General features: G+C 45.8%; 1 protein-coding gene across 10 annotated transcripts in view; it reads right to left on the bottom strand.

The window, feature by feature from the left end:
* Positions 1–27370, bottom strand: part of PAK3 (p21 (RAC1) activated kinase 3) — a 299369-nt gene that overhangs the window by 217891 nt on the left and 54108 nt on the right. For all 10 annotated transcript variants that reach the window (XR_014835535.1, XR_014835534.1, XM_085008202.1 and 7 more), the window contains exon 2: positions 21658–21754. The gene's annotated coding sequence lies outside the window, so the exon portion shown is untranslated. The remainder of the gene's footprint in view (positions 1–21657; positions 21755–27370) is intronic.

The raw sequence follows: 27370 nt of genomic DNA, 5'->3' as shown, positions 1-27370 counted from the left end.
AGTAACCACAACGATGATGGTAATTCACATGGGCTGAGCACCTTTCTTTGTTCCTGCCACGTGTTTAACACGCCCAACCTGATTTATTCCTTACAGCAGTCCTGGGAGGCCCACACTCGCATCAGCCTCATTTGAAAGTAAGGGAACTGAGAACATTGGAAATCAACCAGCATTCAAAAATTTTTTAAAAAAGAAAGTAAAAGGAGTTCCCGTCGTGGCTCAGTGGTTAACGAATCCGACTAGGAACCATGAGGTTGTGGGTTCGGTCCCTGCCCTTGCTCAGTGGGTGAAGGATCCAGTGTTGCCGTGAGCTGTGGTGTAGATCGCAGACGCAGCTCGGATCCTGAGTTGCTGTGGCTCTGGTATAGGCCGGCAGCTACAGCTCCGATTCGACCCCTAGCCTGGGAACCTCCATATGCCACAGGAGCAGCCCAAGAAATGGCAAAAAGACAAAAAAAAAAAAAAAAAGAAAGAAAGAAAGAAAGTAAGGGAACTGAGGTTCAGAGAGAGAAAACAAAGTGACTCGTCCAAGGTTGCACGAACAAGTCAGGGTGGACTGGATTCGAACTACTCTGTTTATACGTACAAGAGACTCAACAAATCTCCATCAAATGAATGACTCTTTCCATCTACTGTGCACCTGCCCTGCCCTCTATCTCATTTTAAAAATTTTATTAAAGGGTAGTTGATTTCTAATGTGCCAATTTCTGCTGTACAGCAAAATGACCCAGGCATACACATATATATTCTTTTTCTGATATTATCTTCCATCACGGTCTATTGCAAGAGATTGGATCTAGTTCCCTGTGCTGTACAGTAGAACCTCATTGCTTGCCCATTCTAAATGGAATAGTTTGCATCTACCAACCCCAAAATCCCCATCCATCCCACTCCCTCCTTCCTCCCCTCTGGCAACCACAAGTCTGTTCTCCATGTCTGTGAGGCCATTTCTGTTCTGCAGATAGGTTCATCTGTGCCATATTTTATTTTATTTATTTATTTTATCTTTTTTTTTTTTGCCATGTCTTGGGCCGCTCCCGCAGCATATGGAAGTTCCCAGGCTAGGGGTCCAACCGGAGCTGTAGCTGCCAGCCTACGCCAGAGCCGCGTCTGCGACCTACACCACAGCTCACGGCAACGCCGGATCCTTCACCCACTGAGCAAGGGCAGGGACCGAACCCGAAACCTCATGGTTCCTAGTCGGATTCGTTAACCACTGCACCACAATGGGAACTCCCATCTGTGCCATATTTTAGATTCCACATATACGTGATATCATGTGGTATTTGTCTTTCTCTTTCTGACTTACGCTCTCTATCTCATTTAATGCCCGCAACCTTATGGATTTAGTGCAGTTATCGGCCTCACTTTACAGATGAGGAACCTAAAGCCCAGAGATGTTAAGTAACCTGCCCAAGTTCACACAGCTATTAAATAGCAACATTATGATCCAAACTCAGGTCTGCCAACCCCACGTCTCTCTCAATTGTCTTCCAGAGCCCTCTCTGCTCAGTAAAGCCCAGCAATCTCCTTCCGTGTTCCCATGTCAGTTGGCTTTGAGTTGGATGTGAACAAGGGAGATACAAATAACAGGCTGGCCTCTAATTTGATGCCTGGAAAACATGACCGAAGCATGCAGGCAGAGGGGAAGGGTACTACCATGAGGGAAGGAGGGACGTGAGGCCTGGAAAATTCTTTCTTTCTTACTTTTTTTTTTTTTTTTTTTTTGGCTTTTTAGGGCGGCCCCTGCAACATATGGAGGTTCCCAGGCTATGGGTCGAATCAGAGCCACAGCGACAGCAACACAGGATCCGAGCCATGTCTGTGACCTACACCATGGCTCACAGCAACGCCAGATCCTTAACCCACTATGCAAGGCCAGGGATTGAACCCGCAACCTCATGGTTCCTAGTCGGATTCGTTTTCACTGTGCCACAATGGGAACTCCAAGGCCTGGAAAATTCTGATGGAGGCAGAGGCTATTCTCCACATGCTCCCACCAGAGGACAGACACTTTGGCTCCTCTTACAGCAAAAACGACAAACTCGGGGCATGCCACAGCCAGCCCAAAACAGGAGTTTTCCTTGGAAATCTGTTTCTAATAAACGATTCCTCCCACTAGAGGAGGCAGCCGGGCTCAGGCAGCCTGCGCCCTGACACTGCATCAGAACTCTGCTGCTCTCTGCAAGAGCCTCAGCTTGGCTCCAAAGGCCACCCACCAGAAGGGGCTGAACTTTTTCCGTGACCTGTACCACGAGCTTGCTTTTGAAGAGACTGCTTCATGTCCCTAGCATGTGCTGCCAGCCTTTGTTTATGCTTGTTCTGTTGGGTGGTCTGTTCTATTCCAGGGATCAGAGTTGACTCCCACAGGGCCAGATCACATGGCTCCCAGGGTGATGCCAGAGTCAAGGGGTCAAGATGGAGAGTTCCCTGGTGGCATAGTAGATTAAGGATCTGCTCTCGTGTCGCAGGTTTGATCCCTGGCCCAGGAACTTCGACATGCCTCGTAGCCAGCCAAAAAAAGGAGGGGGAGGGTCAAGATGATGGGCTGCCAATCCAGAGAGCTCTGCATGCCCACGTGACTTCACCTAGAGAATTTCTCCTATGGAGTTGAGCCCAGAGGAGATAGTTCCAAAACACCTGTTGACTGACTGCCAGATCGATGGTGGGGTACCTCAGTCCTAGAGCTTTGCTACTCCATGGACCAGAGGCACAGGTATCACCACAGTCTATTAAACATGCAGAATCTCAAGCCCCAGCGCAGACATTCTGAATCAGAAACAGAGCTTTTTTGTTGTTTTGGGGGGTTTTTGGGGGGGAGGGTTCTTTTGGCCACACTTGCAACAAATGGAAGTTCCCAGGCCAAGGATCGAACTCAAGCCACAGCAGTGACAACACCGAACCCTTAACCACTATGCCACCAGGGAACTCCCCAGAAACTGAGTTTTAACCAGACCTCCAGGAGACTTACATGAGCATTAAAGGTAGAGAAGCACAGGTGTAGGACAATGGCTCATAAAAACAGAGGAATGAGGCATCCAGCAGTTTCCCAATCTGGATGTACATTATTTCATCTGGGGAACTGGGGCACTTTTTAGAATTTCTTTTTTTTGGAAATAATTTTTTTTTTTTTGACCGCACCCGAGGCATACGGAAGTTCCTGGGCCAGGGACTAAATCCGAACAGCAGCTGTGACCTACTCCAAAGCTGTGGCAAGGCCACCTCCTTTAACCCATTGTGCCAGTCTGGGGATCGAACCTGTGCCTCCACAGGGACCCAAGCAGCTACGGTCCAATTCTTAACGCACTGTGCCACAGGGGGAACTCCTTTTTGGAAATACATGTAAACCACGAGTTCTAAGAATGGCCTCTTGTCAGCAGGGTGAGTCCTCAGCCAGATTCACCAAATGTGAGCATTTTGCCCTCTTTGCTGTATGCCTTCCTCCCTACATTTCTACGTGGTATTTTCCCCTTCGGTCTATTTGCATAAATTGCAGGCATCATGTGCTTCACCCCTAAATACTTTAGCGTGTATTTCCTTCGAACAAAAAATCCTCTTTGGTAATCACAGCACAGTTAGCGAGTTTTAATATTGATGCAGTAATATTATCGAATTATAGTCCGTATTCAACTGTGGTCAATCATTTTGATGCTGTCCTTTAGGGCAGTTTTGTTTTCCAGCTGGAAAGCTTTTGAAAAGTGCTAACCCTTTAGCCCTAGCCTCACACCAGTGAAGACAGACTTTCTGAGGGAGGGGCCTGTGCGTACATGTTTCTAAGCTTTCCAGGAGATTCTGATGGGCAGCCAGGGTTAAGAACCTGTGTGCTTTAGGCTTCATCTATGATCCCTGTATAACATACAGGGACGCCCTTGTCGGCTGAATGAACCCTGAGTATAATTTGTCTCGGCCCCACATCTCCTTTAGTCTGAGTTCTGCCATCACTCGCTGTCTAGAAGGTTCCTTGGGCCTTCCCTCACTGTCTTGTGAGGCTACCGCTCTAAAGGAAACAAAACATTCATTTTTCCACCCTGCTATTTCCCCTACAGCCACTCAGCACAATCTTTCTTTCCTTATAAAAAAAAAATGAAGCCTTGGAGTTCCCCGGTGGTGCAATGGGTTAAGGATCTGGTGTTGTCACTGCCGCAGTTCAGGTTGCTTCTCTGGCGCTGGTCTGATCCCTGATCCTGGAACTTTTTCATGCCGAGGGGTGTGGCCAAAAAATAAATGAAGCCTTGAGTGGTATATGCTCTGGGCTGAGTTCTCCACGAAGCTACTTCTAAGAAGTTGGCTACATTACCTGGAATTTGCAGAAGAACAAGGGCAGATGGTGGGAAAAGAAGGCGAGGGAGACAGCAAATCAATTAAGGAGGGGGCCAAATCTCTCTCTTTGGGCTGGCCCCAAAGTTTCTCTAGGGTTCGCAGACTGCTTGCCTCTAACTAGACAGTTGTCCAATTACCTTGGCTTGGAAAGCAAGCCGCTGAGGTGAGCAGATGTAGGAATGTCGGGCTATGGTGGACAAGAAGGTGATATACAGATGGGAAGCGACTGAAAAACCCCAGCTAATCCCACGAGCCAGCAGGCTTTCCGCATTTCCTGAAAGAATTTGGGTCAATCTCACTGGTCGGTTTAATTGCTTCAATGAATCTGTTCCGTTTCCAGCCGTTAGCAGAGGAAGGGAAGGCTGCAAGGGAGCTGAGCAAGAGTTCATGGTATTTTGTCTGCTGGGTGCACACCTGTTTCCCCAGTCCCGAAGCAGCGCTGCCACCCTCACCTCCGCACCTCTGCCCAGCCAAACATCTGTTTCACTGCAGCCAAAGAAAGTCGGCTTTCTTTGAAAAGGCTCTGACAGAGGAGGCTTGAGTCCAGATTTGTACGTGTTTGTGAATCTATTCTGGAAGAAAAGGGGAAGGTACAAAAGGGATCCTTTGGCTTCAAAGCTGCTTTGTCAATGTCTGACAAATCGACTTGCTTTTAGGATGTATTGATATTCTGTAATATTCGAGAGAACCAGCCTACTCAAATGGATTGCTTTAACAGATGCATCTTTGCAGTTAGTCAATGATAAAATATTTGTGAGTGGTTAGTGTCTTTCCTCCTCGCAAGCACTCAATAATATGCCAAATGAGATCATTCCCTCTGGCCCAGGACTCGAGAACATTGTGAATTGTGTTCATCCTGATTGGGAACTAAAGAATACTCAAGGTATTGCCAGAGTCTAAATGGAGGGCACTTGTATTACTAGACAACCTTTAGAAAATTCCTTAATTAGGACCCTGTGTACACTGCCATTGCCATTTCTAATCATCTCTTTCATCGGAGGACTCCTTGTCTTATTACAGATTTTGGTCCCTGCCAGTAAGACAGAATGTGCTTAAATTGATCAAGGATGTGTGAATTGCACGAATCTCAAATTTTCGTACAAAAAGGCCAGCTTCGGGAAATGTTGTCATCGAGTACGTTATTTCACATAGCTTAACTCAAGCTAACAAAGGGACTGTCTTTCACATTAGAACTACTAAAAAATGGCTAGTAGTCTCTCCAACCATGAAGTTTCATTTGCTGGTTATTTAATATAGTATCTTATATTTTATATTTAGTGTAATTATTTAACGTATATGCTATAACATATACACTTTGAATATATACTTTGCTATATATAAATATTATATATTATGCATAATTCTTCTATAATTAATATAAGATAAATAATATATAAAATATAATAGGAGTTCCTGTGATGGCACCATGGGTTAAGATTCTGACTGCAGTGGCTCAGGTCATTACAGAGGTGTGGGTTCAATCACCAGCCTGGCTCCGTGGGCTAAAGGATCTGATGTTGCCAGAGCTGAGACTCTGATTCAATCCCTGGCCCAGGAGCTTCCATATGCCACAGGTGTGGCCATAAAAATAAATAAATCCATAAAAAATAAATACATAAATAGATTATAAATGTAAACATATATAAACGAATAAATATAATACTATACTATTACAATACTATATGTTTATAATATAAACATATTAATGTTTAATAAATATAATACTTATATGTGTTTTTATATACATATAAATATATATATAATATAAACACCTCTAAACATTCCAGGATGTCTCTCTCTTTTTTTTTCGGCTGCACCCTTGGCATTTGGAAGTTCTCAGGCCGGGGATAGAGCCTATGCCACTGCAGTGGCTCAAACCACAGTAGTGATGACAAGCCTGGATCCTTAACCCACTGAGCAACACAGGAATTCACCTAAAGATTTTAGGATGTCTTAACCTGAATTCAGGTTTACATGTAATGGTGGAGTTCAGACATACACCAATTGAACCTGACACTTGCCCGGTCTCTTTCCGTTCTTTTGGCACCGCCACAGTCAAGATCCAGTAATCTCTCTTTTTTTTTTTTTTTTTCTTTTTAGGGCTGCACTTGAGGCATATGGAGGTTCCCAGGTTAGGGGTCGAATCGGAGCTGCAGCTGCCGGCCTATGCCACAGCCACAGCAATGCGGGATCCGAGCCGTGTCTGCAACCTACACCACACAGCTTGCAGCAACACTGGATCCTTTAACCTACTGAGCGAGGCCAGGGCTTGAACCTGTGTCTTCATGGATGCTAGTCGGATTCCTTTCTGCTGAGCCACGACAGGAACTCCAAGATCCAGTAACCTCTTTCTTCTCACCCTACACCAATCCATCCTCAAATACACATATCCCCTGCCTTTAGAATAAAAGCCCCCAATCCTGCATTTGTCATTCAAAGTCCTCTCCACAACCTAGTAGCAGAGATTACCTCCGCTGCTCCCGGTCCTGTACCCCATGCTCCAGGTAAACGATCCCATTCTATCGCTATTATATATGAAGCAAAGGGAGCCAAAAGTGCTTTGGAGAGCTTGCTATGTGCCAGACCCTGTGCGGACTACTTCATATATTATGTCATCTACTCCTCCCCACAACCCGATGAGGAGTTTTATTACGCTCATTTTCCAGGTAGGAAAATAGAGGCCAGGAGATGTGAAGTAACTTACTCAAGGTCAGGCAGCTAGCGAAGCATGCAGTCGGGGTTTGAAGCCAAACCGTTTCACTCCAGAGTCTTTCCTCTTTACTTAGGCTGCCTGAATATATTTTGTGGAATTAGTCCTGCATGTTTGTGCCTCCACATTTCTGTTCATGGAAATCCAGCCACACCCCTCCTTCCCACTCCACCATCCATCTCTGCCTGCTGCAGTCTTGCCCAGCTCAAACAGCACCTCCTCCATGAAGCCTCCCCTGACTTCCCAGAGCTAAAATTCATTCTTCCTGGCTCTGTGTTCTCAAAGCATAGGCTACAGCTCTTATACTACTTTTAATCATTGTCATTATCTATACATGTGTTGCCTCTTCCCACCCACCCCCACCCTTTTATGCAGGAAACCGAGCTCATGGGCACTGTGCCCCTGTGACGCTGAAGCCCCGAGAGTGCAGGCAGACGCCACGGCCAGGGATGTGGCAGAGGTAGGCAATGAGGTAGGTACCCTCTAATCTCCCTCCCAACTCCGAGGTTCTACGATCTGCATGGTCGTTTCCCCAAGGGCAGGGGTGTCCCCTCCACGGCAACAAGCAGAGGAACTGGCCCATCTCTGGGGAATTGCTGAGCCGGCAAGACTGCATTATGTCTGATGTATGTGGGGATGAGCAAGTACCAGCCATGCTCTCCCTGCCCATCTATGTATTATCTATCCATCACCGTCATGTGTGTTTGAAGGTGACCTTGCTCTGCAGGTGTGGTGCGAGAGCTGCAGTCCTTTTCACAATCCCTTCTAGGAAGGCGATCCTCCTTTGTGCTGTGCGAATTGATGATCCGAGCACATAGGACGCCTGCAGCACATGGCGCTTTGCCCTTCGGTCTAAGGCCAGTGGTGCGCAAACTTGATTGTGTATCGGGGTCACCTAGGGACCTTGTTAAGGTCCATACTGTGGCATCGCAGTCCCAGTCAGTCCAGGGTGAGACCCAAGAACTGGTACTTCGAACAGATTCCCAGATGACGTGGCTGCGGCAGGTCCCTGGGAAACACAAAGAACCACTTCCCAGACAATGGCTTCACTCGCAAGGAACTGGCTTCCCTCTGACTGCTGCCCACTGAGTCTAAGGGGGCGATGGGGGTGGAGGGGGAGGGAGAGCACCGAAAGGGGGGCCTGAAGACCAAGGTTCTACTGCAGCTGTGCTCTAGCGAGCTGTGTGACCTCAGGCAAGTCTCTGCGCCTCGCTGTGCCTCTAGTTTCTTCTGTTATTCAGCCCATCTTCTGCGGGTACACATCAGGCCGGGGGCTACTTCTCATGCAGCATCATTGCCTGAATTCTGTTTAGTGCAGGCACCCCTTGGCCCCAAATATCCAAATGCTGCTACTTGGGTAAGGACTTTTGATAATAAACATAAACCAAACCAGAAAGATGCTCTGGATTTTCCATCAATTCCACTTATCAGGCCAAGAAAAACCCCTCCTTCTATGCTACCAATTATACTCATCATTAAGGCAAAATCATGAAGATGGCATGGGCTGTGGTATTACTGCCACATTCAGCGTTAACTAGAGTTCAATGATCAGAGAGGAATCGAGCACAGGAGACTCAAAAAGTTGTGATGGTGCCTAATAATTATTTGTTTTTTCACCAAAGATTGGACAGACAATCTAGACTTCAGTGACCCCTGCTCTGTTCTTTCCCTTCATGGTTCTGGCATCTGTCATCGGTGACTCTGCTGGAAACAGAGGACAATGGCAGGTCCTCTATTTGGTGCCTATTGTGTGACTACCTGAGGCTTGCCCTATGGCCAATTTCCTTCCATTTCCTTCCTTCACAGCATGAGGGAAACTGACCTTGCTCAGTTCTGTTCTAATCACACCAGAGCTGATCCTTAAACTGGTCAGGCCTCAGGGCCTTTGCACTTGCTGTCCTCCCCTGACTGTACACTCCTTCTTAGGGCTCTTGCCCCCTCTCTTCTTTAAAGTCTTTATTCAGATGTCACCTTCTCAGTGAGACCTTCCATAACCATCCATCTTGGGGGGTGGGGGGGCTTTTTAGGGCCTCACCTGCAGCATATGGAAGTTTCCAGGCTAGAGGTCTAATTGGAACTGCAGCTGCCGGCCTATGGCACAGCCACGGTGAGATTCCAGCCATGTCTGCAACCTACAGCACAGCTCATGGCAACACCAGATCCTTAACCCACTGAGAAAGGCCAGGGATCAAACCCGCATCTTCATGGATACTAGTCAGATTAGTCTCTGCTGAGCCACAACAGGAACTGCCATACCCATCCTATTTTATGTTTTTTTATTTTTTACTTATTTTTTATTTTTTGTCTTTTGCCTTTTTAGGGCCTCACCCGCAGCATGTGGAGGTTCCCAGGCGAGGGGTCCAATCGGAGCTGTAGCTGCTGGCCTACGCCACAGCCACAGGAAGGCCAGATCCGAGCCGCATCTGTGACCTACACCACAGCTCAAAGCAACGCCGGATCCTTAACCCCCTGAGCGAGGCCAGGGATCAAACCTGCAACCTCATGGTTCCTAGTCAGATTCGTTTCCCCTGTGCCACAACAGGAACTGCCATAACCATCCTATTTTAAACTGCCCTTCTCTTGCACCCTATTTACTTTTCTTACTTTATTTCTCTCCATAGCACCCATTTTCTCCTAATATACTAATTTCCCATTTGCTTTATTATTCCCTCCTCCACCCTCTCTCTACTGAAAAGTAAGCCCCAGGAAGGCAGGAAATTTCTGTTTTGGCTGCGTCTCTGGCAAGCGGAAGTTCTCAGGTCAGGGATCGAACCCGAGCCACAGGAGTGACAATGCTGGATCCTTAGCCTGCTAAGCCACCAGGGAACTCCAATATTTTTAACTTTTTATTTTGAATTAATTTTGTTAAAAAATCTTTTTCCTAGAGGTTCCCATCGTGGCTCAGTGGTTAACGAATCCGACTAGGAACCATGAGGTTGTGGGTTCGATCCCTGGCCTTGCTCAGTGGGTTAAGAATCTGACGTTGCCTTGAGCTGTGGTGTAGGTCGCAGACGCGGCTCGGATCCTGAGTTGGTGTGGCTCTGGCGTAGGCCGGCAGCTGCATCTCCGACTAGACCCCTACCTAGCCTGGGAACCTCCATATGCTGCAGGTTCGGCCCTAAAAAGACAAAAAATATATATATATATTTTTACTAGAGGATAGAGTGATGATATTTTTATTTCTGTTGTAGCTTCTATCACAAAACCAAATATTTATAGCTTGCATTTTTATAATACTTCAAAAGCAGATTCTTATACAAATTTTTTGAGATACATTATTATTGGGTCTAATTTACAGATGAGGACACTGTGACTCAGGAAGTAGAGCAGATACTGTCAACGCCCTTCCCATATCCTTTGGCATTTATCATTTTCCTGTGTCCGCCAGCTTGCTTTCAGACTGCCTGAAATAAGGTTAGACTTTACAGGAAAATTGTAATCATAGCGCAGAGAGCTGCCATAGACCATTCACCCAGCTTCCCCTAATATTATACACCTTACATGATAATGGTAACAGTATGGAAACCAGGAAATTAATACTGATATAATACTATTAACTAATCTACAGATCTCATTCAAATTTCCCCCGTTTTTCCACTAATGTCCTTTTTCTAGCCCAGGATCCAATTCAGGATCTCATATTGCATTTGTTGTCTTGGCTCCTTAGCATCCTCTAATCTGTGACAGTTCCTCAGCCTTTGTCTTTCATGACCTTGACAATTTGACAAGGCCAGGTCAATTACTTTGTAGAGTTTCCTTCAACCGAGGCTGGTCTGATGTTATCTCACAGTTAGATTAAGGTTGTGTGTTTGGGGCCGGAATACTGCTGAAGGGAGGTCAGACAAGGTGGGGGTTTGGACTGTTCCCTGGATTGTATCCCCAAGTGACTAGGACAGGCTCTGACACATAGAAGATGCTCAGTACTCATGAAGACACAGAGGGATCAGACCCCCAGGAACCCACAGTCCTCTCTGGACACAGGAAGATTGTGTTCCATGGAATTTCACATTTGTTGAGAACAGCCCATGGCTTTGAGAAAGAGGAAGTAGAGAATGTGGGGTGGGGTGAGGTTCCCCTACCACAAAGCTAAACAATAACAAGTGAAGGAACCCCAGGAGCCTGGAGCTCAGTGACAGGAAAAATGATATAACACCTGGACAAAATGGTAGCAAAAATTATCAATTTTTTTTTTAGGACTGCACCTGTGGCATATGGAGGTTCCCAGGTTAGGGGTCGAATCGGAGCTACAGCTGCTGGCCTATCACAGCCACAGCAACGCGGGATCTGAGCCACATCTGCGACCTACACCGTAGCTTGTGGCAACTCTGGATCCTTAACCCACTGAGTGAGGCCAGGGATCAAACCCACATCCTCATGCATACTAGTCAGTTTCTTAACCCGCTAAGCCACAATGGGAACTTCCAAAAATTATTTTTTACCTTAGAAAAAAATAATAATCTCCTGCCTGCTATAGACTGAAGGTTTGCATCCCCTTCAAATTCATATGTTGAAATCTAATCCCCAGTGTGATGGTATTTGGAGGTGGAGCCTCTGTGAGGTGATTAGGTTATGAGGGTGGAGCTGCTCACAAACGGATTAGTGTCCTTATGAAAGGGGGCCCACAGAGCTCCTTTGTCCCCCTGGGCCATGTGAGGTCATACTGAGAAGATGGCCACCTATATACATCTACCAGGCAGAGGGCCTCGCCAGACACCAAATCTGCTGGCACTTTGATCCTGGATTTCCCAGCCTCCAGAACTGCAAAAAAAAATTAAATTCCTATATTTATAAGCCACCTAGTCTATGGTATTCTGTTATAGCCACTGGAACAGACTAAGACATGCCCCAAATAAAACCCATTACCTCTGGGAGTTCCCATCATGGCTTAGGAGTTAATGAACCCAACTAGCATCCATGAGGATGCGGGTTCAATCCCTGGTCTCGCTCAGTGGGTTAAGGATCTGGCGTTGCTGTGAGCTGTGGTGTAGGTCGCACATGCAGCTCAGATCCCAATAGCTATATGGCTGTGGCTTAGTGTAGGCCGGCGGCTACAGCTCCGGATTTGACCCCTAGCCTGGGAACCTCCATATGCCGCAGGTGTGGCCCCAAAAAGACAAAAAACAAAAACAAAAAACAAAAAAAAAAACAACAACAAAAAAACCATTACCTCACATGTGTAGGTAAGCGGTTCAGTCTATGGGTTCTAAAGCCAGACTGCCTGGATTCACAATCTGGTTCTGACACTTCCTAGCTAGGAAGTGATGAACCAACCTCTTAACCTCTCCATGCCTCATTTTTCTCATCTATAAAGTGGAGACAGTGTTAATATTAATAGAATAGGGTTTTTCTGAGGACTGATGGAAGTAATCCGTGTGAGAAGCTTAGAGCAGTCTCTGAAATATAGTAAGCACTCAATAGGCAATATTACATAAATTCCTCTTCTTTCCAGAACACTATGCCGTAAGTCACATTATTAGATAGTCAAAGCGATCCCTTAGGGACAGAGACTATTACTTTTGCTGAGTGATAAAGAAATCGAGGCTTAGAAAAGTGAAAGGATTCATCTAAGGTCTCCTAAGCGAATGAGTGAGAGGGCTGGAGGAAGATACGGGTCCTAGGGTGCCTAGGCCAGCGCCGTTTCTGTGCCCAGCCCCCAGACACCCAGAAGAGTCTCAGCAATGCCGGCAGTGACAGAATGAGGATGGCAGCTTGAGAGTTACCTCTGAGCATCACATTCTCCTCGGTGCTGGCCAGGATCTGGGGTACTCTCAACCTTCCAGGATCTTCCAAGTACTAAGACCAGCCCAGCAATTGTCCATATGGAACAATGGCTGCACCAACAATCACAGGCAGCCTGCACCTTACAGCAGGAGGACTGCTGGGATGGCTGTGTGAACCATAGAGAGTATTTTCCAGGGGAAGCAGCACCATAGCAGGGGCAAGCATTCAAGCCGGCCTACCATGCATACCCAAAGCAGAGCCCTGCCACTGCTGCAGAGCCTGGGGCACAGGATTTACAGGGGCGGGGGAAGAGGAGAACTAGCCAAGGCTGAGGAGGAAGGTAAAGAGCTGGGTTCTGCCAGGCCTTGATGGCCCAGAAACAAAGTCAGATTTTTTTCTAAGTGTGCTGGAAAGCCACTGGAGACTGGCAAGCCAAGGGAGGATATTATCTGATTTACTTTTTTTTTTTTTGCTTATCAGGGCCGCAGCTGGGACATATGGAAGCTCCCAGGCTAGGGGTTAAATCGTAGCCAGAGCTGTCAGCCTACACCATGGCCACAGCAACTCGGGATCCGAGCCGTGTCTGTGACCTATACCACAGCTCATGGCAACGCTGGATCCCTGACCCACTGAGCGAGCCCAGGGATCAAACCTGCGTCCTCAGGGATACTAGTTGGATTCATTTCCGCTGAGCCACAATGGGAACTCCTGGTTTACATTTTTCAAAGGGCACATTGATGCTGTAATGGAGAGCCACATCAGGTGTGATTCTGTCATGAGACAGAACTGGGCTTAAATCGCGACTCTTTGCCTTCATAGCTTGAACCTCTTCTGTCCAACAGAGACAATAACAGCATTTGCCTCACAGGGCTGCAGTGAGGATAAGAACAGACCATGCGTGCTCCGTATGCGTCAGCTGCAATTAGTAGTAGCAGTGGTGGTGGTGGTTTTTATTATTATAGTAACAACTTTGAGAAAAGACACAGGACGTGGTCCAGCTCAAGTCTTAGGGCAATGCAGGTTGAAATCAACTTTTTGGATTCCTAAGACCTGACGCAGTGGTGGAATCTTTGCATTGTCAGGTGAGGAGTTAGAAAAGAGCTATCTGGGGTGCTGCCAACTAACTATGGGGGCTTTCCCATCCTTCTTGCCCCTGGCTGTGTCCCTGTACGGGACTGTGTCTAGGCATAGAAGGAGATGACAGGGAAGGCATGGGAAAAGAAGCATTCTTTGCTCACCCTTTGGGTCAATTCCCAGAGTCCCAAAGGGTTCCTTCATTCAAAAGTGCCTCTTCTGTGCTAGCCTGGCTCTGGGCCATGCCATCTTTCCAGCAACAGCTGAGTCAAAGGCACCATGGGAAAACCGACCCATCACCTTACAGTGTGGGGAATGCACAACTGCAGCACCTGGGAGGAGCCAGGTTTAAGGCTTCTTGGCAGCATGGGCCACAGGAGGTTAATAATCACCCTCCAGCCAGCAGGGGCAGACTGGGATGGCAGTGTGGCCCAAGTGTCACATGTGCCCCGGGCCAAAGACAGACCACGCCCAGAGAACAGCGATGACACGGAGGGCTTTCTCTCTGGGCACGTTCCTGAGCTTTGGGGTCTTGTCTGGCCATGCCCAGTTCTTACAGTCCCAGAGCCTGTCTGCTCCCGGGAACGGATGACTGCAGAGATACAGCATGCCCTCTGGGCAAAGAGAGTTGTAGCACACCAACCCACACTTAGGCTGTCTGGCCCTGGGGTAAAGCTCGGGGTGCCAGGAGTGTGGCAGGAATGGCTGGAACTCAAGTCAGGTGCTACCCGATTCACCTGCCACTTCATCCTGCTATTACTTCTTACTCAACCCTGATGCTTACTTTCAATGATTCCTTCAATCACTGGATCACTGACATAGTCAATAACATTTGCTGAATGACTACTCTGTGCTAGGCAGTGTGGAAGGAGACGGGGATGTTTGAGACAAAGTCTCTGCCCTCAAGGAACTTACAGTCTAATGTGTATCATTCTCATTAGAATATATACAATGGAATACTACTCAGCCATAAAAAAGACAAACTAATGCCATTTGCAGCAACATGGATGGAACTAGAAGGATTCTCATACTAAGTGAAGGAAGCCAGAAAGACAGAGACAGATACCACATGATATCACTTATCTGTGGAATCTAAACTATAGCACGGATGATCCTAGCTACAAAACAGAAACAGATCACAGCCAAGGAGAGCAGACTTGTGGTTCCCAGGGCAGAGGAGGAGGGAGTAGGATGGATGGGGAGTTTGGGGTTTGGGGATGCAAACTGTTACATTTGGAATGGAGGAGTAATGGGGCCCTACTGTACAGCACAGGAAACTGTGAGTGATCGGGTCACTTTGCTGTACAATAGAACCTGAGGAAACACTGTAAATCAATGATACTTCGATTTTAAAAGGAATATTATTTCTGTCATCCTGCCAAAATTAATAAAACCCTCTCTCAATCCTAATCTCCTCTCTAGATACTGCTACTGCCCCATTGCTGCCCTCTTCTTTATACCAAAACTTTGAAGCAATGGCTTACACTCACTGTCTCCAAATTCTCCCCTTCCACTCCCTCTTGAACTCACTCTAATCACCATTCTGATCAAGATCAACAGTAACCTCCATGTTACAAAACCCCACGGTCAGAGTTCCCATTGTGGCGCAGCAGAAACGAATCCGACTAGGAACCATGAAGTTGTGGGTTCGATCCCTGGTCTCACTCAGTGGGTTAAGGATCCAGCGTTGCTGTGAGCTGTGATGTAGGTCGCAGATGCGGCTCGGATCTGGTGTTACTGTGGCTGTGGCATAAGCCAGAAGCTGTAGCTCCAATTAGACCCCTACCCTGGGAACCTCCATATGCTGCAAGTGCAGCCCTAAAAAGGCAAAGACAAAAATAAATAAATAAATAAACCCCACGGTCATTTCTCCTTCCTCCACTTCCTGGAGCTCTCTGCAGTGTTTGGCATAATGACCACGCTCTTCCTTGAGTGACTTTCTTCTCCTGGCTTCCAGGAAACCCCATTCTGTTGGTTTTCTTTCTGCTACTCTGGCTGTCTCTTCTCAGGGCCCTTTGCTGCTGGCTCTCTGACTCAACCTCTAGACTTTGGGAAGCTTTAGGTCACAGTTCTTGGACCCCTTCTTTTTTTTCGACCTGAATTTACTCTTTAGGTGATTTCATCCAACCTCATGGCCCCCAAAGTTCTATCGCAAGGAATGACCTCTCCTACGAACTCCATATTTGTTTTGTGGTTTTTGGTTTTTTTGTTTGTTTGTTTGTTTGTTTTTTGTCTTTTTGCCTTTTCTAGGGCCGCACCCACGGTATATGGAGGTTCCCAGGCTAGGGGTCTAATCAGAGCTGTAGCCGCCGGCCTACACCAGAGCCACAGCAACTCGGGATCCGAGCCACATCTGCAATCTACACCACAGCTCGTGGCAACACCAGATCCTTAACCCACTGAGCAAGGCCAGGGATCGAACTTGCAACCTCATGGTTCCTAGTCACCTGGATTATTGCTGCTGCTCCCGCCATTTCCCCCCTTAGTTTATTCTCAACATAGCAGATAGAGTGAGCCTATTAAAATGGAAGTCAATTTGTGTTACCTCTCTGTCAGAAATTCTTTAATGATACATACCACTTTTTACTCAGAGGAAAAGCCAAAATTCTCACAATAACCTTTTTTAAAATTTTTTAAAATTAAAAAAAATTTTTTAATTAAAAAAATTTTTAATATATAAAAAAAAAATCTTAAACATTTCCCCCCATCTTCCCATATGGATAATAACCTTTAAGTCTGCACATGATATCATGCCCCATCACTTCTCTGAATTTATCTCCTACCACTCTGCCCCTTGTGCTCAACTCTCCCACCACACCTGACTGCTTGTGTTTCTCAAACACTCCAGGTCGGATCCAGCCTCAGGGCTTTTGCGCTTACTTTTTCTCTGCCTTGAATGCTCTACATTCAGATAGCTGAGGACAGCTCGGGCTTCCATAACAAAATACCATACACAGGGTGGCTTAAACAACAGAAATGTATTTCTCACACTTTTGGAGGCTGGGCAGTCCAAGATCAAGGTGACAGCAAGGTAGCTTTCATTCTAAGGCCACTTCTCTTGCCTGGTAGGTGGCTGCTAGGACCTCTTCTTACATGTGGAAGGAGAGGGGAATGGAACGGGGGAAAGAGCAAGTTCTCTGGCATTTCTTCTTATAAAGAAACAAATCTCAGGAGACCAGGGCTTCACTCTCATTGCCTTATCTAATGCTAATTACCTCTCTAAAGCCCCATCTCTAAATATCATCCAGTTGGAGGTTAGGGCTTTAATATGTGAATTGGGGGGGGGTGCATAAACACTCAATCTATAACTATATGCATATATAGATAGATAGAGCTAGAGATATATAAAGATGTAGCGCTATCTCTATATCTGTATCTCTCTATATATATCTTGTTTGTATTCCATATTAGAATGGACATTTCATAAATGTTAGGATTTGTGTTTATGGTATTTACTATTTTAAGCTTTGTGTTTCGAGTAGCGCTGGGCACATGGTAGGGGCTCAATAAATATTTGTTGAATAAATGAATGAAATAAGCAAAATAATTATAGTTTTTGATAAGCACTAAGAAGAAAATAGACAAGCTGATAAATTAGAACAGCAGGTGCCAACCTTGGCTTCACATTAAAATCATTGGAGGCAAGGGAACTATATCCAGTCTCTAGGGATAAACCATGATAGAAGATAATATGAGAAAAAGAATGTATATGTGTGCGTGTGTGTGTGTGTGTGTGTGTGTGTGAGACTGGATCACTTTGCTGTACAGCAGAAATTGGCACAACACTGTAAATCAACTACGCTCTAATAATTTTTTTAAAAAGAGTGATTACCCTAAAAAACAATCACTGGAGGAACATTTGAATATTCAGATAGATAACTTGGGCCTCATCCCTAGAGATTCTGATGTATTTGGTCTAGAAGGGGCCTGGCCCTTTTCTTGAATGTCCTCCAAGTGATTTCTAATGTGAAATGAAGGCTGAGAATCAATGAGATTGACATTATCAGAGGGGACATGAACCAACGGGAATCCACTTGAGCCAGGGTCTACAGGGAAAGCCTAATGCATGATACCACTCTGAGGTATATCATTAACCGGAAATCTGAACGACAAAAGGAAGCGTGGGGAAGTTGGGGCACAGGTGGGATTCAATTCCCGGTAGCAGGCGGAGAACATGAGAATGAGAACAAAGGCACTGAAGCAGGAACGAGCGTGGTGTGTTCTCACAACAGAAGGCCAGTTTGTGGGTGGTGCAGAGCAGGCAAGGGGAAGAGTGAAACAAGATCAATTCGGAGAGATACACAGGGGCCAGCTTATGCAGGGCCTTGCAGACCATAGGAAGGAAACTGGACATTGTACTACGTTAGTTAAGAGCCATTAAAGGGTTCTGAGGAGAGGAATGATGTGACCTGATCTGCTATTTTTCTTTTTTTGCTTTTTTAGGGCTGCACCCACGGCATATGGAGGTTCCCAGGCTAGAGGTTGAATCAGAGCTACAGCTCCTGGCCTACGCCAAAGCCACAGCAATGCCAGATCCTTAGCCCTCTGAGCAAGGCCAGGGATCGAACCTGCAACCTTATGGTTCCTAGTCAGATTTGTTTCTGCTATTTTTCTAAATATTGCTCTTGCTGCTCTGTGGAAGGCATGAGTGAAAGTAGGGAAACAACTCAGGAGAGATTTCATGGTGGCTTAAGCTAAGCTGGTGCCTAATGTCTCTTTCCATTTAGACAGCAGAAGCCGGAGAGTGACACACAAATCTATTCTGCTCAGATAAACACACACTCAAGGCCATTGTTCTCTGGAAACATTTCCAAAACTAAGATTCTGTAAATTGCTAATTCTGGGATCAGTGGCTCAGGGATTGGAGTATGTATATCCTGCCCTGCCCTAGAGATAAGGCCCTGCTGATCAGTTAATGGAAAAGATGCTTTCTAACAACATGATGATAAAGAGATTTAAAAATGTGATGGCAGGAGTTCCCGTCATGGCGCAGTGGTTAATGAATCCGACTAGGAACCATGAGGTTGCAGGTTCGGTCCCTGCCCTTGCTCAGTGGGTTAACGATCCAGCGTTGCCGTGAGCTGTGGTATGGGTTGCAGACGTGGCTCGGATCTGGTGTTGCTGTGGCTCTGGCGTAGACTGGTGGCTACGGCTCCAATTAGACCCCTAGCCTGGGAATCTCCATATGCCGTGGAAGCAGCCCAAGAAATTACAAGAAAAAAAAAATGTGATGGCAATTGTAAATCAACTGCACTCCAATATAAAATAAAAAATAAATTTAAATAAATAAATAAATAATTGATGGGAGCACTCTTTCATCTAAATTTTCCTTTTTCCTTTTTTTTTTTTTTTAAATTTTGGGCCCTACCTGTAGCATGCAGAAGTTCCCAGGCCAGGGATCAAACCTGTCCCACAGCAGTGACCTGAGCCACCCGACCGGCAGTGACAACACCAGATCCTTAACCTGCTGAGCCACCAGGGAACTCCACATTGATCCAAATGTTAAAAAGCCCCACTAATCCCTAGCACTGGGTCTTTTATGCTTTCTAGTTGGTGTGGGCAGGGGGAAAGAAAAGAGAAAGAAAGAGAGAGAGTGAACTCTGCTCTCAAGGGAGCTTATAAATTAGAGGAGGAGATCAAGACATGAACACAAATAGAAAAAACTCAAGATATAATGAGGTGAGTATCCAAAGGGAGATACAAATATAATCAGTCATCGCTGTCATTTATTTAACTCTCAGGAGGGAGAGGGAGTGGGAGGGACTGGGAGTCTGGGGTTAACAGATGCAAACTATTGCCTTTGGAATGGATAAGCAATGAGATCCTGCTGTATAGCACAGGGAACTATGTCTAGTCACTTATGATGGAGCAGGATAATGTGAGAAAAACAATGTATATATATATGTGTGTGTGAGTGGCTCACTTTGCTGGACAGAAGATAATTGACAAACACTGGAAACCAACTATAATGGAAAAAATAAAAATCATTTTAAAAAGTTTAAAAAAAAAGGAGTTCCCATCGTGGCACAGCAGAAATGAATCCAACTAGGAGCCATGAGGTTGCAGGTTTGATCCCTGGCCTCACTCAGTGGGTGAAGGATCTGGCGTTGCCGTAAGCTGTGGTGTAGGTCACAGACGCAGCTCAGATCTGGCATTTCTATGGCTGTGGCTGTGGTGTAGGCCAGCAGCTGTAGCTCCAATTAGATCCCTAGCCTGGGAATCTCCATATGCCAAGGGTGCGGCCCTAAACAGACAAAAGGCAAAAAAAAAAAAAAAAGTTAAAAAAACATTTAACTCTCAACTTATGTGGAGCACTGTGTTGGGTGTTTTATGTATGTTCTCACTTAATCTTCATAACTCTATGGAATAGGTAATATGATCACCCATGATGATAACAGCAGCTAACATTTATAAAGTGCTTCATATCAGCCAGGCATTGAGTTAGGTGTTTTGAAATATGTTATATAGCCTTATCTTCATTCTATAGATGAGGATAATTAGGCCCAGAAAGGATACATGGCTTATATAAGATCATGGAGTTGGGCACGTACAGCTCTGCTATTCAAACACGGGTTCTTCTCTCAAGCCCATGCTCTTGAAGTGTTCTGGAAGTTCAGAGTAGGTGATTCCTACCTTGTTCTGGGGAGGTAGATGTGTGCAGGGAGGAAGACCCCCCCCCCCCATGGAGGAGGAAAGGTGTGAAGATCAGAAAGAAGGGCCCAGCAAGTGGCCTAACCTGGCAGAGCTGAGAGTGTGCGATGGGGAAGAGTGGCTCAACGGCAAGGAAGGTCTCCGTCTTTTTCTTGCTCCTAATCACCTCATCTTTGCCAACCAGTGCCTGATCCTCCCATGGAGCCTCTCTCTCTCTCAGGACTTGATCTTCAGGTGCCTTGATTCTTGCTTATCCTAAGGCCCCCAAGAGTTCAAACAGCTGTAACTCCACTTTGAGGGAGGACAAGGTTTTGATCTCAAGCTCAAAACATGATGAGTTGGGCACTGGCAGCTCCCTCTTCTAGTTCTTCTATCTTTGGTAAGAGCAGCCTTTGGCATTTAGAACACTGAAAACAAGATCCCCAAGGGATGGGGAATCCAGTAGAGCCAATACCCACCACCTGACATAACATCTCAAACCAGCAAAGAAAGTTGATCGTGCCACACTGCTTGCAACTGCAAAAATGTGCCAATGTCTCAATGTCCATCAATACGGGATTGATGAGATAAGTGACTAAACATCCACAGAAGAGAACACTATGTTGTTGATAAGAAAGGATGTAAATCTATGTATTCTGACAAGGAAAGATGTTTCCCAAAGATTGTAAGTACAAAGAAGCCGGTCACAGAACATTCTTACAGTACAATTCGATTTGAATCACAGATCTGTGTTTATGAATGAGCAAAACCATTAACCACAGTTATCTAGTGGGTTGTCAGCCCAAAGAATTACAGAGGGACTTTTACTTTCTAATTCACATAGTTTTGTATGCTGTTAACCTTTACAACAAGTCTGCATTACGTTCATAATTAGATAAAAAGTACAACAGTTTCCATTTTACAAAACAAAAGATCGTCCTTCATCCATCCCGTCCTTCGTAACCATAACGTATTGTGGATTCAGCAGTGCCTCTGAAATTGTCTCATAACTTTCTCAGGAATGAACGAAGATAAGGCAGCAATGTATTAACCAGGTCATACCCCAAGTCAAATGCACTGGCAATTGATCAAAGAATTTTACACAAAGCATAGGTGGCAGTCAGCAGAAAAGCCACCAGAGAAAGGCCACAGGGCTCTCCCACTTTTACTAATAACTTAGATGACACAGAAAATGTACTTACCACGTCTGAAGATGACCCAAAGCTGGCAGGGATTATCAAATATGGTGAAGAACAAAGTTGAGATTCAAAATGAACTCAGATGGGCTGGGGGACTAGGCTAAAATTAAAAAAAAAAATAAGGTGAAATTTATAAGATAAAGAAAAAACCCTCGATAAAAACTTTAAAAGCCTATTTTCTTAAGCCAGAGTAAGAGAAGCACAGCTCAGGCAGCAGGTTATATAAAAACAAACAATGCAAAAAAAAAAAAAAAAAAGATCTAGGGGTTTGAGTTGACCCACAGTATACTTTGAGCCACTAGTAGCTACATTATTTAGTTGCTAAAAACAGAACACAGTTTTATGTTGTCTTAATGAAAGCATGATTTCTAGATCCCAGAACATAATTGTCACACTGTCATCCTGCTGTTCTTTCCTGGGGTTTCTCTTTCCATTCTACATACCACATTTTAAGGGGGTCATTGAGAAAGTGGAACACCTTCAGAGGGGGGTCACGAAATTTGACAAAGGGGCTGGAAATCATCCCCTCACAGAAGTGGTTCTTGAAGGGACCAGAGACGTGGGGCATAAAAAATAGAAACATCCAGGGATATATATATGTAAGATAACCACCTGCTTTCAAATCTCAAAAGTGTTTTCCTCTGGAAGGCACGCACATCGTCTGGGTTGCTCAGGTGACAGAGCTAGGACTACTGCCACCTAGTGGTAGCAAAGAGGCAGGTTTTTCAGGAACCCTTGTCAAAGAGCTTTCTGACCTTGGGAGGGTCCTGCAAGAGGCTAAGCCGGCCGGGGTGAGGCAGTGAGTGTTATTTGAAGCCAAAGCTGGATGAACAGATGCCAGGCGGCAGAATCACATTAACCAGGTCCCTTTCAGCTCTAGGAGATCACATCCTTCTCCTATGCTCCATGTCCTCCTCTGCACCAATGAGCCCTCTCTCTGCAATCTACAGGGCGGTGAGGACAGCCAGGCAGGAACTACTGAGGCGGCCCCCTCTTGCTTATTGCTGTCCCAGGCCTATGTGGGCAAAACCCACTGCTGAGAGTATGGCCAAACGTCAGATATTAATCAGATCAGGTCCCTCCCTGGACAAGATCCTCCTGTGGCTTTCCAACGAGAACTCCTTATAGGTAGTGGTCATTACAATGGCCTTTATAGAACGAAACCAACGGTCCCTGTGACCTCTCTGACAACCTATCCTATTACCCTTCCCTTGTTCACTCCACTCCTGCTACATGGGCTTCTTGGTTGTTTCTTTTGTTTTGATTTTTGTTTGTTGGCTTTTTTCACTTTTGTGTGTGTTTTGTTGGCCACACTCATGGGGTGCAGAAGTTCCCAGGCCAGAGATGAAACCTAAGTCACAGCAGTAATAACGCTGGATCCTTAACCGCTAGGCCACCAGGGAACTCCTCTGACTGTTTCTTCAATGCCAGGCATGCTCCTAACTTGGGGACTTTGCTCTTGCTGCTCTCTGCCTGGAATGCTCTTCCCTGACATAACTGCATGCCCCACGCCTCCACCTCCTTCACGGCTGGACTTAAAGATTAGTGACACCTTCCCTGACCTCCATCTTTAAAACTGTAGAGGAATCCCCTGGTGGCCTAGCAGGTTAAGGATCTGGCATTACCACTGCAATGGCTCCAGTCACTGCTATGGCACAGGTTCAACCCCTGGCTCGGGAACTTCTGTATGCTGAGTGCGCAGCCAAAAATGAAAAACAAAAAACAGGGAGTTCCCATCACGGCACAGCAGAAACGAATCTGACTAGGAACCATGAGGTTGCGGGCTCGATCCCTGGCCTCTCTCAGTGGGTTAAGGATCCAGTGTTGCCGTGAGCTGTGGTGTAGGTCACAGATGCAGCTCAGATCTGATGTTGCTGTGGCTGTGCCGTAGGCCGGCAGCTATAGCTCTGATTAGACCCCTAGTCTGGGAACCTCCGTATGCTGCGGGTGCGACCCTAAAAAGACAAAAAGACCAAAAAAAAAAAAATGTAGGCCGGGCAAGCTTCCTTCCCATCCCCACCCCGACTCCTTATCATTTCAGAACCCTTATCACCCTATCTTAAGATTTTTTTTATACTTTTATTTTATTTTCCTATCTTGCTCTATTGGGTTCTGAGTACCTTAGAATCAGGGATCATACATATCCTGTTTTTGGTCGAAAGTCCGCCCCTGGAACATTGGTGGCATATAGTAGGTGCTCAGTAAATACGTAATGAAATGACCACTGCAGCTCAAGTCCATGCCATTTTCTGAAGTCTTAATTTTCTCAACAAACGACGTGTCAGATTTAAGAACCAGCTCTCAAAATGATAACAAGCAGTAGTACCTTAGTAGTAAGTTCTGGGGTGATTCTGTTTCTATTTCTTAATTTCCCCAATTTTTGGTTATGTGATCATGTGACATTAATGATTACTTGGCCATGATAATTGTCATAGCTCACAGCTACCGAGTGCTTTCCACGTGCCAGGCATTGTGCTAAGCACACTACTTGGATTAATTCATTTAATCCTCACGAGAGTCCCTTTCAGTTGACCTTGCTTATTATTCCCATTTTAAAGACCAGAGAACAGAGAAACAGAGAGGCGGCATGGCTTGCCCAAGGTAACACAACTAAGAGCAGGCAGACTTCAAAGCCCGTGTTCTCACCGCCCCAACGTCAACGTAAGATGCAAATTGATGATGATAATAATGACAACTGGAGAGCCCATCGTAGCTCAGTGGTTAACGAATCCGACTGGGAACTATGAGGTTGCGGGTTCCATCCCCGGCCTCGCTCAGTGGGTTGAGGATCCAGCATTGCCGTGAGCTGTGGTGTAGGTTGCAGACGCGGCTTGGATCCTGCATTGCTGTGGCTGTGGTGTAGGCTGGCGGCTACAGCTCTGATTCGACCCCTAGCCTGGGAACCTCCATATGCCGCGGGAGCGGCCCAAGAAATGGCAAAAAGACAAAAAAAAGTAATGACAACCGACATTTCTTTAGTTCTAATCATGTATTGGGCACTGTGCTAAATGTTTAAACCACATCACCTCCTTCAATGTTCAGAGTATTATGACCATGGCGCAGGACTAGGCCCTCCCGGAATGTAATCAACAGCACCCACAGCCCCACTTGAACTCTGCTTTGGTTTCATGAGACACCTGCTTTGCTCTTCTCGTCTGCATTCCAGCCAAGTGGGGAAGCAATCGTCTACCAGTCACTACTTGAACCCTCCACTCTACGTAGATTAGGCCTCCAACACACGTAATGTCAGCCCTTACCTGCGCTGCTGCCCCTTTCTAGAATGTCCTTCCTCCTTCCTCTGCCAACACAATGCTGCCAATTTTTTCCAAACGCAGCTCAAATGCAACTCCCTCCAGGAATCCTTCAGTGATCAGCCCTTTCCACCACAGTCTCTCTTATTATGCGGTCTTAATTTTCTCAACGAAAGAGGTCTTCCACGTGCCAGGCACGTGGAAAGCACTCGGTAGCTGTGAGCTATGACAATTATCATGGCCAAGTAATCATTAATGTCACATGATCACATAACCAAAAATTGGGGAAATTAAGAAACAGAAACAGAATCACCCCAGAACTTACTACTAAGGTACTACTGCTTGTTATCATTTTGAGAGCTGGTTCTTAAATCTGAAACGTCGTTTGTTGAGAAAATTAAGACTAGAAATAAGAGAGACTGTACCTTTCATTCAGCCTGCTCATCTCTGGCTTTGCAGTGCCGGCTCTCTTTCTGCTCCTTCTGCTCCTTTTTTTTCAGTTAGGCTATAGCTCATGGAGGCAGCTAGGCCCTGAGTTCCTGAGTGTGCCCTGAATTAATGGTCTGTTAGTTTGCACACAGTAGGTACTCGATAATTATTTTGCTGATTTCATGATACTCTACCCTCAGAGTTGTAAAATGTTCTCTTTTCAAACAGCTCTCAAGCATATTATCTCCCTTTTGCCTCATAGCAGTTCTGAGAGGCAAGATCTTATTTTTCTCATGTTTATAGTTAAGGAAAAAATGAAGGCCAGGAGTTCCCGTCATGGCTCAGCGGTTAAGGAACCCGACTAGCATCCATGAGGACAAGGGTTCAAACCCTGGCCTCGCTTGGTGGGTTAAGGATCTGGCATTGCTGTGAGCTGTGGTGTAGGTTGCAGAAGAGGCTCAGATCTCGCTTTGCTGTGGCTGTGGGGTAGGCCGGCAGCCGTAGCTCCCATTGGACCCCTAGCCTGGGAGCCTCCATATGCCGCAGGTGCAGCCCTAAAAAGACAAAAAAAAAAAAAAAAAAAAATTGAAGGCCAGAGAGGTTAAGTAAGTTGTCTCAAGTTACAGAGCTGAGAATTTAGCCCAGCCCTCCAGATTTGGAGCCCCAGATTCGTCACCGTAGACCACACAGATTCTACTGGAAGGTACCGCTGGCTGGGAGCAGTGCTAATAATATTCCTATAAAGACCTTCTCTTGATTCTATCACTGGAGCAAAAGCAATAAAGAGCGCCAAGAGGCAATATCCACGGTTGAGATTGGGAAGGCAGGTAAATTTATACACTCGGGGGTGAGAAGTGCCTGGGGCTTATCAGATGCGTGGTGATGACTGTGTTATATCCTCTGTGAGGAGGGCACTCAGGACTAAACTGAATGCTTTCCCCTGCCCTGCGCATAGTAGCTCAACACTTAGCAGAAGAGAGGCAGCCCAGCAGGCACAGGGCGAATGTGAGAGAGGGCCAGACAAGAAAGCTGGGCTCAAGATCCACTCCCGCTGCCAGCTAGCTGTGTGACCATGGGGAAGGTACCTAACCTCTCTGAGGCTGCACTTTCTCACTAGAAGATATCAGCTGACAAGGCCTCTCGCACCCCCTACAGTCCACAAATCTCTGACAGAGGTGACAAATTGGTGATCCACAGACCAAATATGGTCCATGAATGTATTTCTTTGGCCCAAATAGTGCTTATTTTTTTTTTTATATCCAGTAGACAATGCTTTAAAATCAGAAGATTTCCCAGATCTCTAGAAAAACCAGAAGACCTAGCAACATTTAAAAATTGGAGGTTGGGGAGTTCCTGTCATAGTTCCCAGCTTAGCGAACCCGATTAGCATCCATGAGGATGAGGGTTCGATCCCTGGCCTCGCTCAATGGGTTGAGGATCCGGCATTGTCATGAGCTGTGGTATGGGTGGCAGACCGGGCTTGGATCCCGTGTTGCTGTGGCTGTGGCATAGGCCGGCAGCTACAGCTCCGAATGAACTCCTAGCCTGGGAACCTCCATATGCCACGGGTGCAGCCCTAAAAAAGACAATAAATAAATAAATAAATAAATAAATAAATAAAAATAAAAATTGGAGGTTGGGATTAACACATGCACACTACTATATATAAAATAGATAATCAAGAAGGACCTACTGTATAGTACAGGGAACACTATTCTATACTCTATATTAACCTATATGGAAAAAGAATCTAAAAAAGAATGGATATCTGTGTATGTATAACTGAATCACTTTGCTGTACACCTGAAACTAGCTCAGCATTGTAAACCAAGTATACGCCAATATAAAATAAAAATGAAACAGAAAAAATTAGAAGACTTCACACAAAGTGAAGGCTTCCAATCTTTCTAGAAAAAAAATGATGTGGACAATGGGATTATTTCTGTCATCTGTTTATCCCTTGCAGTATAGTATGTTGGGTTGTGATAAGCAGCAGAAGGAAGATGTTAAGGAGAGAGGGAGTTCTGAAGTAGTAG

This window comes from Sus scrofa, chromosome X (assembly GCF_054392235.1).
Source record: "Sus scrofa isolate SSC_HxYL_T2T_F1_AM1 chromosome X, Sscrofa_HxYL_maternal_Yorkshire_Landrace_v2.0, whole genome shotgun sequence".
NCBI lineage: Eukaryota > Metazoa > Chordata > Mammalia > Artiodactyla > Suidae > Sus > Sus scrofa.
The sequence above is the reverse complement of the archived record's forward strand: the minus strand, read 5'-3'. Positions and strand labels throughout refer to the sequence as shown.